Source organism: Schistocerca gregaria, chromosome 1, assembly GCF_023897955.1.
Source record: "Schistocerca gregaria isolate iqSchGreg1 chromosome 1, iqSchGreg1.2, whole genome shotgun sequence".
In the NCBI taxonomy this organism is placed as follows: domain Eukaryota; kingdom Metazoa; phylum Arthropoda; class Insecta; order Orthoptera; family Acrididae; genus Schistocerca; species Schistocerca gregaria.
In genome coordinates, this window is record NC_064920.1 from 517,192,855 (window position 1) to 517,207,191 (window position 14,337).

Genomic DNA, 14,337 nt, shown 5'->3' on the forward strand with positions numbered 1-14,337 from the left:
CTCTCGCAAACATACTTCAATCAGGTGCAGGAAGGTTTCTTGAGGAATGGCAGCCCGTTCTTCACAGTGATCTGCACGGAGGAGAGGTGTCGATGTCGGTCGGTGAGGTCTGGCACCAGGTCGGCGTTCAAAAACATCCCAAAGGTTTTCTATAGGATTCAGGTCAAGACTCTGTCCTGGCCTGTCCATTACAGGGATGTTATTGTCGTGTAACCACTCCACCACAGGTCGTGCATTATGAACCGGTGCTCGATCGTGTTGAAAGATGCAGTCGCCATCCCAGAAGTGCTCTTCAACGCTGGGAAGCAAGAAGGTACTTAAAACATCAATGTAGACCTGTGCTGTGATATTGCCACACCAAACAACAAGGGGTGTAAGCCCCCTCCATGAAAAACACGACCACAACATAACACCACCGCCTCCGAATTTTAGTGTTGGCACTACAGACGCTGACAGATGACGTTCACCGGGCATTCGCCATACGCACACCGTACCGTAGGATCGCCTCATTGTGTATCGTGATTCGTCACTCCATACAATATTTTTTCACTATTCAGTCGTCCAATGTTTTCGTTTCTTACACCAAGCGAGGTGTCGTTTAGCATTTCCGGCGTGATGTGTGGTTTATGAGCAGCCTCTCGGCCATGAAATCCAAGTTTCCTCACCTCCCGCCTAACTGTCATAGTACTTGCAGTGGATGCTGATGTAGTTCGGGATTCTTGTGTGACCGTCTGGATAGACGTCTGACTATTACACATTACGACCCTCTACAACTGTCGGCGGTCTCTGTCATTCAACAGCCCAAGTCGACCTGTACGCTTTCGTGCTGTACGTTTCCACATCACTATCACAACGAAACAGTGGACCTAGCGATGTTTAGGAGTGTGGAAATCTCTCGTACAGGCAAGTGACACCCAATCACCTGACCACGTTCAAAGTCCATGAGTGCCGTGAAGCGCCCCATTCTGTTCCCCCACGATGTCTAATGACTACTGATGTCGCTGATATGGAGTACCTGGCAGTAGGTGGCAGCACAATGCACCTAATGTGAAAAACGTATGTTTTCGAGGCTGTCCGGATACTTGTGATCACATATTGTACGTCCTCTTTCATTTCCATAATATTGCCCGCAATTATATGTCCATTGTATGGACCCTCTATATACCCATCCACGTTTCTGCTTTTCCCTTCTTTGCTTAGGACTGCTTTTCCATCTGAGCTCTTGATATTCACACAGGTGGTTGTCAATTCTCCAAAGATCTTTTTAATTTTCCTAGGTTATCTAAGAAAGAAATTTCCTGATGAGTCATATTGACCTCAGAGGGCTTGATGGTGAGTCTGGCCTCTCGCAGTCTTGTCTCATGTCACATATGTTCAAGTTATTCAGAGAACGACCTATTATAGATGATATAATCGAGATAGTTATAAAACAACTTAAGCTTTACATCACCCAAAACAAACTCCAGGGGCCTAGGCGGGTCTTGTAGATAATCCGAATAGCACTCTATTACATCTGACAAATTCTAGTTAGTCAAAAGTCCTTATCACCTTCGAGACGTCTGTAGTTGGTATCTAAGGATATGCATGATTTAAATCAACCACGGTTAAAATACTGTGCCCCACGAACCAAATAAAACAACTGTATAGTTCAAGCAGAGAGACTGACTCCAGAACTGCTCTCATTAATAAACGGTCAGAACGCCCATATAGTACTAGGAACAGAAAGTTGGCTGAAACCAGACGTAAACAGTAATGAACTCCTAAACTCTGATTGGAATGTATACGGCAGAGATAGGCTGGACAGTGAAGGGGGAGGCGTGTTTATAGCGATAAGAAGTGGAATAGTATCGAAGGAAATTGACGGAGATTCGAATTGTGAAATGATTTGGGTGAAGGTCACGGTTAAAGCAGGCTCAGACATGGTAATTGGATGTCTCTATAGGCCCCCGGGCTCAGCAGCTGTTGTGGCGCAGCACCTGAAGAATAATTTGGAAAATATTTCGAGTAGATTTCCCCACCAAATTATAGTTCTGGGAGGAGATTTTAATTTGCCGGATATAGACTGGGAGACTCAAACGTTCATAACGGGTGGCAGGGACAAAGAATCCAGTGAAATATTTTTAAGTGCTTTATCTGAAAACTACCTTTAGCAGTTAAACAGAAAACCGACTCGTGGCGATAACATATTAGACCTTCTGGTGACAAATAGACCCGAACTATTTGAATCAGTTAATGCAGAACAGGGAATCAGCGATCATAAAGCGGTTACTGCATTGATGATTTCAGCCGTAAATAGAAATATTAAAAAAGGTAGGAAGATTTTTCTGTTTAGCAAAAGTGACAAAAAGCAGATTACAGAGTACCTGACGGCTCAACACAAAAGTTTTGTCTCAAGTGTAGATAGTGTTGAGGATCAGTGGACAAAGTTCAAAACCATGGTACAATATGCCTTAGATGAGTATGTGCCAAGCAAGATCGTAAGAGATGGGAAAGAGCCACCGTGGTACAACAACCGAGTTAGAAAACTGCTGCGGAAGCAAAGGGAACTTCACAGCAAACATAAACATAGCCAAAGCCTTGCAGACAAACAAAAATTACGCGAAGCGAAATGTAGTGTGAGGAGGGCTATGCGAGAGGCTTTCAATGAATTCGAAAGTAAAGTTCTATGTACTGAACTGGCAGAAAATCCTAAGAAATTTTGATCCTATGTCAAAGCGGTAGGTGGATCAAAACAAAATGTCCAGACACTCTGTGACCAAAATGGTACTGAAACATAGGATGACAGACTAAAGGCCGAAATACTAAATGCCTTCTTCCAAAGCTGTCTCACAGAGGAAGACTGCACTGTGCTTCCTTCTCTAGACTGTCGCACAGTTGACAAAATGGTAGATATCGAAGTAGGCGACAGAGGGATAGAGAAACAATTAAAATCGCTCAAAAGAGGAAAGGCCGCTGGTCCTGATGGGATACCAGTTCGCTTTTACACAGAGTACGCGAAGGAACTTGCCCCCCCTCTTGCAGCGGTGTACCGTAGGTCTCTAGAAGAGCGAAGCGTTCCAAAGGATTGGAAAAGGGCACAGGTCATCCCCGTTTTCAAGAAGGGACGTCGAACAGATGTGCAGAACTATAGACCTATATCTCTAACGTCGATCAGTTGTAGAATTTTGTAACACGTATTATGTTCGAGTATAATGTCTTTTCTGGAGACTAGAAATCTACTCTGTAGGAATCAGCATGGGTTTCGAAAAAGACGGTCGTGTGAAACCCAGCTTGCGCTATTCGTCCACGAGACTCAGAGGGCCTTAGACACGGGTTCACAGGTAGATGCCGTGTTTCTTGACTTCCGCAAGGCGTTTGACACAGTTCCCCACAGTCGTTTAATGAACAAAGTAAGAGCATACGGACTATCAGATCAATTGTGTGATTGGATTGAGGAGTTCCTAGATAACAGAACGCAGCATGTCATTCTCAATGGAGAGAAGTCTTCCGAAGTAAGAGTGATTTCAGGTGTGCCGCAGGGGAGTGTCATAGGACCGTTGCTATTCACAATATACATAAATGACCTGGTGGATGACATCGGAAGTTCACTGAGGCTTTTTGCAGATGATGCTGTGGTGTATCGAGAGGTTGCAACAATGGAAAATTGTACTGAAATGCAGGAGGATCTGCAGCGAATTGACGCATGGTGCACGGAATGGCAATTGAATCTCAATGTAGACAAGTGTAATGTGATGCGAATACATTGAAAGATCGGTCCCTTATCATTTAGCTACAAAATAGCAGGTCAGCAACTGGAAGCAGTTAATTCCATAAATTATCTGGGAGTACGCATTAGGAGTGATTTAAAATGGAATGATCATATAAAGTTGATCGTTGGTAAAGCAGATGCCAGACTGAGATTCATTGGAAGAATCCTAAGGAAATGCAATCCGACAACAAAGGAAGTAGGTTACAGTACGTTTGTTCGCCCAATGCTTGAATACTGCTCAGCAGTGTGGGATCCGCACCAGGTAGGGTTGATAGAAGAGATAGAGAAGATCCAACGGAGAGCAGCGCTTCGTTACAGGATCATTTAGTAATTGCGAAAGCGTTACGGAGATGATAGATAAACTCCAGTGGAAGACTCTGCAGGAGAGATGCTCAGTAGCTCGGTACAGGCTTATGTTGAAGTTTTGAGAACATACCTTCACCGAAGAGTCAAGCAGTATATTGCTCCCTCCTACGTATATCTCGCGAAGAGACCATGAGGATAAAATCAGAGAAATTAGAGCCCACACAGAAGCATACCGACAATCCTTCTTTCCACGTACAATACGAGACTGGAATAGAAGGGAGAACCGATAGAGGTACTCAGGGTACCCTCCGCCACACACCGTCAGGTGGCTTGCGGAGTATGGATGTAGATGTAGATGTAGACCTTCTAGGGAAGGTACGGTAGTCCACGACTAGCCTATAGCCTGACCCGTTCCCATTAGCTACGAGGAGCATTCAAGTTCTAAGGCCTCCGATTTTTTTTCTAATTAACTACTCACCCGAAATCGATGAAACTGGCGTTACTTCTCGACTTAATCGCCCTGCAGACGTACACATTTTTCACAACGCTGACGCCATGATTCCATGGCAGCGGCGAAGGCTTCTTTAGGAGTCTGTTTTGACCATTGGAAAATCGCTGAGGCAATAGCAGCACGGCTGGTGATTGTGCGGCCACGGAGAGTGTCTTACATTGTTGGAAAAAGGCAAAAGTCACTAGGAGCCAGGTCAGGTGAGTAGGGAGCATGAGGAATCACTTCAAAGTTGTTATCACGAAGAAACTGTTGCGTAACGTTAGCTCGATGTACGGGGGAGTTCTCTTGGTGAAACAGCACTCGCGCAGCCCTTCCTGGACGTTTTTGTTGCAGTGCAGGAAGGAATTTTTCTTCAAAACATTTTCGTAGGATGCACCTGTTACCGTAGTGCCCTTTGGAACGCAATGGGTAAGGATTACGCCCTCGCTGTACCAGAACATGGACACCATCATTTTTTCAGCACTGGCGGTTACCCAAAATTTTTTTGGTGGCGGTGAATCTGTGTGCTTCCATTGAGCTGACTGGCGCTTTGTTTCTGGATTGAAAAATGTCATCCACGTCTCATCCATTGTCACAACCGACGAAAAGAAAGTCCCATTCATGCTGTTGTTATGCATCAACATTGCTTGGCAACATGCCACACGGGCAGCCATGTGGTCGTCCGTCAGCATTCGTGGCACCCACCTGGATAACACTTTTCGCATTTTCAGGTCGTCATGCAGGATTGTGTGCACAGAACCCACAGAAATGCCAACTCTGGAGGCGATCTGTTCAACAGTCATTCGGCGATCCCCCAAAACAATTCTCTCCACTTTCTCGATCCTGTCGTCAGACCGGCTTGTGCGAGCCCGAGGTTGTTTCGGTTTATTGTCACACGATGTTCTGCCTTCATTAAACTGTCGACTGTCGCACACACGAACTTTCGACACATCCATAACTCCATCACCACATGTCTCCTTCAACTGTTGATGGATATCAATTGGTTTCACACCACGCAAATTCAGAAAACGAATGATTGCACGCTTTTCAAGTAAGGAAAACGTCGCCATTTTAAGTATTTAAAACAGTTCTCATTCTCGCCGCTGGCGGTAAAATTCCATCTGCTGTACGGTGCTGCCATCTCTGGGATGTATTGACAATGAATGCGGCCTCATTTTAAAACATTGTGCATGTTTCTATCCCTTTCCAGTCCGGAGAAAAAAAATCGGAGGCCTTAGAACTTGAATGCACCTCGTACTAAGAAGGGAGAGGTGAATGGCAAAGAGGACGGCCTAATCCCTCTCTCTGCAACGTTAACTCCACAAGCTGATGTAGGATTTTCATCTTGGGAGGAGCCAATGTTGCCTGGCCAGACGATCTCGTTTCAAATTGTATCGAGTGAAAGGACGTGTTTTTGTATGGAGATAACCTCATGAATCCATGGACCATGCATGGCATCAAAGGAATGTTCAAGCTGGTGGAGGCTCTGTAATGGTGAGGGGCGTGTGGAGTTGGAGTGATATGAGACCCCTGATACGTCTAGATATGACTCTGACAGGTGACACGTACGTAAACATCCTGCCTGTTCACCTGCATCCATTCATGTCCATTGTGCATTCCGACGGACTTGGGTAATTCCAGCAGCACAGTGTGACACCCCACACGTCCATTATTTGTACAGAGTGGCTCCAGGAACACTCTTCTGAGTTTAAACACTTCCGCTGACCACCAAACTCCCTAGACATGAACATTGCTGAGCATGTCCGGGATGCCTTGCAACGTGCTGTTCAGAACAGATCGCCACCCCCTCGTACGCTTACGGATTTATGGACAGCCCTGCTGGATTCATGGTGTCAATTCCCTCCATCACTACTTCAGACATTAGTCGAGTCCATGCCACGTCGTGTTGCGGCACTGCCATGTTCTCGCGGGGGCCCTACACGATATTAGGCAGGTGTACCAGTTTCTTTGGCTCTTCAGTGTATGTGAGTAAACGCTCCTGTCTCTGTAGTCACAAAACACGCAGCCAAAACATTAGAATGCCTAAATTTTTGAGCAGACAGAACTTAAAATGAACGTCCCCCCATGAACCATGGACCTTGCCGTTGGTGGGGAGGCTTGCGTGCCTCAGCGATACAGATGGCCGTACCGTAGGTACAACCACAACGGAGGGGTATCTGTTGAGAGGCCAGACAAACGTGTGGTTCCTGAAGAGGGGCAGCAGCCTTTTCAGTAGTTGCAGGGGCAACAGTCTGGATGATTGACTGGTCTGGCCTTGCAACATTAACCAAAACGGCCTTGCTGTGCTGGTACTGCGAACGGCTGAAAGCAAGGGGAAACTACAGCCGTAATTTTTCCCGAGGACATGCAGCTTTACTGTATGATTAAATGATGATGGCATCCTCTTGGGTAAAATATTCCGGAGGTAAAATAGTCCCCCATTCGGATCTCCGGGCGGGGACTACTCAGGAGGATGTCGTTATCAGGAGAAAGAAAACTGGCATTCGACGGATCGGAGCGTGGAATGTCAGATCCCTTAATCGGGCAGGTAGGTTAGAAAATTTAAAAAGGGAAATGGATAGGTTAAAGTTAGATATAGTGGGAATTAGTGAGGTTCGGTGGCAGGAGGAACAAGACTTCTGGTCAGGTGACTACAGGGTTATAAACACAAAATCAAATAGGGGTAATGCAGGAGTAGGTTTAATAATGAATAGGAAAATAGGAATGCGGGTAAGCTACTACAAACAGCATAGTGAACGCATTATTGTGGCCAAGATAGATACGAAGCCCACATCTACTACAGTAGTACAAGTTTATATGCCAACTAGCTCTGCAGATGATGAAGAAATTGAAGAAATGTACGATGAAATAAAAGAAATTATTCAGATAGTGAAGGGAGACGAAAATTTAATAGTAATGGGTGACTGGAATTCGAGTGTAGGAAAAGGGAGAGAAGGAAACATAGTAGGTGAATATGGATTGGGGCTAAGAAATGAAAGAGGAAGCCGCCTAGTAGAATTTTGCACAGAGCACAACTTAATCATAGCTAACACTTGGTTTAAGAATCATGAAAGAAGGTTGTATACGTGGAAGAACCCTGGAGATACTAAAAGGTATCAGATAGATTATATAATGGTAAGACAGAGATTTAGGAACCAGGTTTTAAGTTGTAAGACATTTCCAGGGGCAGATGTGGACTCTGACCACAATCTATTGGTTATGACCTGTAGATTAAAACTGAAGAAACTGCAAAAATGTGAGAAATTAAGGAGATGGGACCTGGATAAACTGAAAGAACCAGAGGTTGTACAGAGTTTCAGAGAGAGCATAAGGGAACAATTGACAGGAATAGGGGAAAGAAATACAGTAGAAGAAGAATGGGTAGCTCTGAGGGATGTTGTAGTGAAGGCAGCAGAGGATAAAGTAGGTACAAAGACGAGGGCTGCTAGAAATCCTTGGGTAACAGAAGAAATATTGAATTTAATTGATGAAAGGAGAAAATATAAAAATGCAGTAAATGAAGCAGGCAAAAAGGAATACAAACGTCTCAAAAATGAGATCGACAGGAAGTGCAAAATGGCTAAACAGGGATGGCTAGAGGACAAATGTAAGGATGTAGAAGTTTATCTCACTAGGGGTAAGATAGATACTGCCTACAGGAAAATTAAAGAGACCTTTGGAGAGAAGAGAACCACGTGTATGAATATCAAGAGCTCATATGGCAGCCCAGTTCTAAGCAAAGAAGGGAAGGCAGAAAGGTGGAAGGAGTATATAGAAGGCTTATACAAGGGCGATGTACTTGAGGACAATATTATGGAAATAGAAGAGGATGTAGATGAAGACGAACTGGGAGATACGATACTGCGTGAAGAGTCTGACAGAGCACTGAAAGACCTGAGTCGAAACAAGGCCCCCGGAGTAGACAACATTCCATTAGAACTACTGACGGCCTTGGGAGAGCCAGTCATGACAAAACTCTACCAGCTGGTGAGCAAGATGTATAAGACAGGCGAAATACCCTCAGACTTCAAGAAGAATATAATAATTCCAATCCCAAAGAAAGCAGGTGCTGACAGATGTGGAAATTACCGAACTATCAGTTTAATAAGCCACGGCTGCAAAATACTAACGCGAATTCTTTACAGACGAATGGAAAAACTGGTGGATGCAGACCTCGGGGAGGATCAGTTTGGATTCCGTCGAAATGTTGGAACACGTGAGGCAATACTGACCTTACGACTTATCTTAGAAGAAAGATTAAGAAAAGGCAAACCTACGTTTCTAGCATTTGTAGACTTAGAGAAAGCTTTTGACAATGTTGACTGGAATACTCTTTTTCAAATTCTAAAGGTGGCAGGGGTAAAATACAGGGAGCGAAAGGCTATTTGTAATTTGTACAGAAACCAGATGGCAGTAATAAGAGTCGAGGGGCATGAAAGGGAAGCACTGGTTGGGAAAGGAGTGAGACAGGGTTGTAGCCTCTCCCCGATGTTATTCAATCTGTATATTGAGCAAGCAGTAAAAGGAAACAAAAGAAAAATTTGGAGTAGGTATTAAAATTCATGGAGACGAAGTAAAAACTTTGAGGTTCGCCGATGACATTGTAATTCTGTCAGAGACGGCAAAGGACTTGGAAGAGCAGTTGAACGGAATGGACAGTGTCTTGAAAGGAGGATATAAGATGAACATTAACAAAAGCAAAACGAGGATAATGGAATGTAGTCAAATTAAATCGGGTGATGCTGAGGGAATTAGATTAGGAAATGAGACACTTAAAGTAGTAAAGGAGTTTTGCTATTTAGGAAGTAAAATAACTGATGATGGTCGAAGTAGAGAGGATATAAAATGTAGACTGGCAATGGCAAGGAAAGCGTTTCTGAAGAAGAGAAATTTGTTAACATCGAATATAGATTTATGTATCAGGAAGTCGTTTCTGAAAGTATTTGTTTGGAGTGTAGCCATGTATGGAAGTGAAACATGGACGATAACTAGTTTGGACAAGAAGAGAATAGAAGCTTTCGAAATGTGGTGCTACAGAAGAATACTGAAGATAAGGTGGATAGATCACGTAACTAATGAGGAGGTATTGAATAGGATTGGGGAGAAGAGAAGTTTTTGGCACAACTTGACTAGAAGAAGGGATCGGTTGATAGGACATGTTTTGAGGCATCAAGGGATCACAAATTTAGCATTGGAGGGCAGTGTGGAGGGTAAAAATCGTAGAGGGAGACCGAGAGATGAGTACACTAAGCAGATTCAGAAGGATGTAGGTTGCAGTAGGTACTGGGAGATGAAGCAGCTTGCACAGGATAGAGTAGCATGGGGAGCTGCATCAAACCAGTCTCAGGACTGAAGACAACAACAACAGAGTATTAGCGTAATCTAAGACTATGCCTGTATTCCGAACAAAATCACAGCCCAGTAACTCATCAGCGCCCAAACCTTTACCTACAATGAGATTCAGAGGCCAGAAAAATAGACACTTAATAACTAAAACAACTAAGCGTAGTGATCAACTGCAGGAGGATGAAAAAGGCAATAGAAATCTTTGGAGAATATTTAGTAGCCAAGAATGTCTTCAGTACTATTTATTCCTTATGATCTTTAAAAATGTTGTTGCTATATGTCCCATTCCATTGTGACTGTGTCACACATACCATGTTTACATTCTACTCGATATTATGTAGCACATTCCACATTCGGATCACTGGGAGGGGTCTGCCAAGGGAAGATGACCACGAGAAAAAATTGGATAACCAATAAAAGGGTAACATTCTATGAATTGGGGCGTAGAATGTCAAAAGTTTAAATGTGGTAGGGAAGATAGAAAATCGGAAAATGAAAATTCTAAGACTCAGTGAAGAATACATCAGCTCAGTCGAGCATAGGATTGTATCAACAGCAGCAGAAAATGATTCTTTATGGCTAGGTAGGTACAGCAGAGAGTGAGTTACTGTGAGCAGTTCAGTGAAATCAAAATACCTTTCAGCCTCCTAAATTTCTACTTGCTATCTTGTTGAGCAAATAGTTTCGGCGATATATTACACCACCTCCAGACACACCGACCGACATGTAGGAAGATTGCCACCTCTGGTCCAGCCAAAATAGGGGCCAGTATTCAATGGCTGGTATCCTTAGATCTTTGACGCAGCGATCCCTTAGATGGATCGTCCGGTCTTTCCCAAGTATACCTCCTCCTCTTGTTATTCTTGAACAGAGTATTCGCTATTACTACCTGAAATTTATTGCAGAACTCAATAAGTCTTTCTCCTCTCTCGTTCTTACTACCCCATAGTCTCCCGCAACCCTTTTCTCTACTCCTTCCCGTACAACAGCATTTCAGCCCCCATGACTATTAGATTTTCATTTCGCTTTAGGTACTGAATAGTATCTTCATATACTTTATCTACAGCTTGCGACCTCGGCATTTATATCTGATATATCGTTGTCGCTGTTAGTTTCTGTCTATTTTGATGAGAACAACAATACCACTGAACTTTTCACAGTAACTTACTCTCTGTCCTACGGTCGTATTCTTAACGATTCCTACTCCCGTTATACCATTTTCTGCTAGTGTCTGTATTACCTACAGTCATCTAATTAGGAATCCTTGTCTTCTTCCCACTTCACTTCAGTGATCCCAACTATATTTAGATTGAGCCTTTGCGTCTGTCTTTTCAGAGTTGCTAGCTTCCCTATTACTTTCAGACGTCTGACGTTTCAAACACCGATTCGTAGCAGGTTATCCTTTTATTGGTCACTCAGTCTTTTCTTCATGGTCATTTCCTTCTCCCAGAGATCCGAATGGGGGGCCATTCCGTAATCGTTTCCAAACGAAGAAATCATCACACTTTTTCAGTTATAGGCCACATGTCCTGTGATTATACTTTGAGTGCCTTTAATGCGATGGTTTCCATTGCCTTCTGCATTTTGTGCCGTGGATCATTGCTGATCCTTCCGCCTTTAGGTGCTGTTTCCCACCCCAAGGACAAGAGAGTGCCCCGAACCTCTGTCCGTTATGACGCCGTCTTTGACAAGCGCGTTGGCTGAATAAGGGTGACTTCTTTGGCCGCTAACGCTAATGATTTTTATTTAAAATGTAAGCGGTGGCAATATTTGAACCCGGGGCGAAGGATATTTTGATTACCAGCCAAAGACGCTACCCCTCCCATTTTTTCGTTCACTATTGTTGGTTGCATTGGGTCGCTGCGGACGTCACATGACACCCGTTCAAAACCATCGTTGACCCCTCGACACAGATTTTATTTTCTTTTTACTTTATTATTACAGAGGGTAGCCACCCCTCTGACCGAACCCACTGAGCTACCTAGCAGGTGGCCTAGACCACGGGTGCAGTGGGCATAAGACATCATAATTCTCACAACATGATATCATCACATGATCGGGACATGTTATGTACTTGTTCATCACACGATCTGTAGCTTTGTGACCAGATAACGATGTACAGTTCTGAAGAATCGTTATATACAGCTGTGTTTTATCGCTACTCGAAATGCTTTAACGAAAGTTGTCTTGCAATAAAACTCCGGCTGGAAATCTATTAATGAGGAAGTACAAAAATGTCTCAAAAGGGCATTAATAATACAAATGACGTGTGCCACCGAATATGTGCGATGAAGTGACCGTTACTTCGAGAATACTTTCATTGACACCTTCTATTAAAAGAAGGCATATTTCGTTTATTTTGACTGTAGCTACAGCCTGGATGTCAAGCTCGGGCGCCAGGAACAACAGGAATTTTTGTTTTTACATTGGATTTCGTTTAGTTTTTGTTATCAAGCGGTTATACGAAGAAATGCATTGCAAGTGAGTATTTTACTATGTGATAACATAGCAAGAAGATGCTGTGATATCCAAATGATTAGCTTTTCAGAGCATTCACACAAGGTTGGCGCCGGTGGCGACACCTACAACGTGCTGACATGAGGAAAGTTTCCAACTGATTTATCATACACAAACAACAGTTGACCGGCGTTGCCTGGTGAAACGTTGTTATAATGCCTCGTGTAAGGAGGAGAAATGCGTACCATCACGTTTCCGACATTCATAAAACGTCGGATTGTAACCCATCGTGATTGCGGTTCATCGTATCGCGACGTTGCTGCCCGCGTTGGTCGACATCCAATGACTGTTAGCAGAACATGGAATCGGTGGGTTGAGGAGGGTAATACGGTACGCCGTGCTGGATCCCAACGGCCTCGTATCACTAGCAGTCGAGATGACAAGCATCTTATCCGCATGTCTGTAACGGATCGTGCAGCCACGTCTCGATCCCTGAGCCAACAGATGGGGACGTTTGCAAGACATCAACCATCTGCACGAACAGTTCGACGACGTTTGCACCAACATGGAATATCAGCTCGGAGACCATGGCTGTGGTTACACTTAACGCTGTATCACAGACAGGAGCGCCTGCGATGGTGTATTCAACGACGAACCTGGGTGCACGAATGGCAAAACGTCATTTTTTCGGATGAATCCAGGTTCCATTTACAGCATCATGATGGTCTCATCCGTGTTTGGCTACATGACGGTGAACGCACATTGGAAGCGTGTATTCGTCATCGTCATTCTGGCGTGTCGCCCGGCGTGATGGTATGGGGTGTCATTGGTTACACGTGTCGGTCTTCTCTTGTTCGCATTGACGGCACTTTAAACAGTGGACGTTACATTTCAGATGTGTTACGACCCGTGGCTCTACCCTTCATTCCATCCCAGCGAAACCCTACTTTTCAGCAGGATAAAGCACGACCGCATGTTGCAGGTCCTGTACGGGCCTTTCTGGATACAGGAAATGCTTGAATGCTGCCCTGGCCAGCACATTCTCCAGATCTCTCACCAAATGAAAACATCTGGAAAATGGTGGCCGAGCAACCGGCTCGTCACAATACGCCAGTCACTACTCTTGATGAACTGTGGTATCGTGTTCAAGGTGCATGGGCAGCTGTACCTGTACACGCCATACAATCTCTGTTTGACTCAATGCCCAGGTGTATCACGGCCGTTATTACGGCCAAGGTTGGTTATTCTGCGTACTGATTTCTCAGGATCTATGTACCCAAAGTGCGTGATCACATGCCAGTCCTAGTATAATATGGCTCTGAGCACTATGGGACTTAACTTCTGCGGTTGTCAGTCCCCTAGAACTTAGAACTACTTAAACCTATCCTAACCTAACAACATCAGGCACACCCATGCCCGAGACAGGATTCGAACCTGCGACCGTAGCGGTCGCCCGGTTCCAGACTGTAGAGCCTAGAACCGCTCGGCCACCCCGGCCGCCAGTCCTAGTAAAATATATTTGTACAATGAATACCAGTTTATCATATGCATTTCTTCTTGGTGTAGCAATTTTAATGGCCAGTAGCGTACAAATAATGTAAATTTCACGAACATTTTTGATAACAACATTTCAGCTCTAAATTAATGAACAGTTCTGCATTTTTCAGGTCAATCAATTAGTCGGAATAGTTGGATCTCAACTGGTGAAGGCTCATTGTTTAAAATCCTTATGGTTAACATAATTATTGTGGCCTCGAAACATTTGGCATAAACCTCCAATTTTTGTGTATTATACACATTCCACAACTCTTGAAGTTCAAGACATTAGTCAGGAAGAATCAATACGGTAAGAAGTGGGAATTGGAAGTTCTAAGGAATGACGAGATACGTTTGAAGTTCTCTAACGCTTTAGATACAGCAATAAGGAATAGCGCAGTAGGCAAAACAGTTGAAGAGGAATGGACATCTCTAAAAAGGGCCATCACAGAAG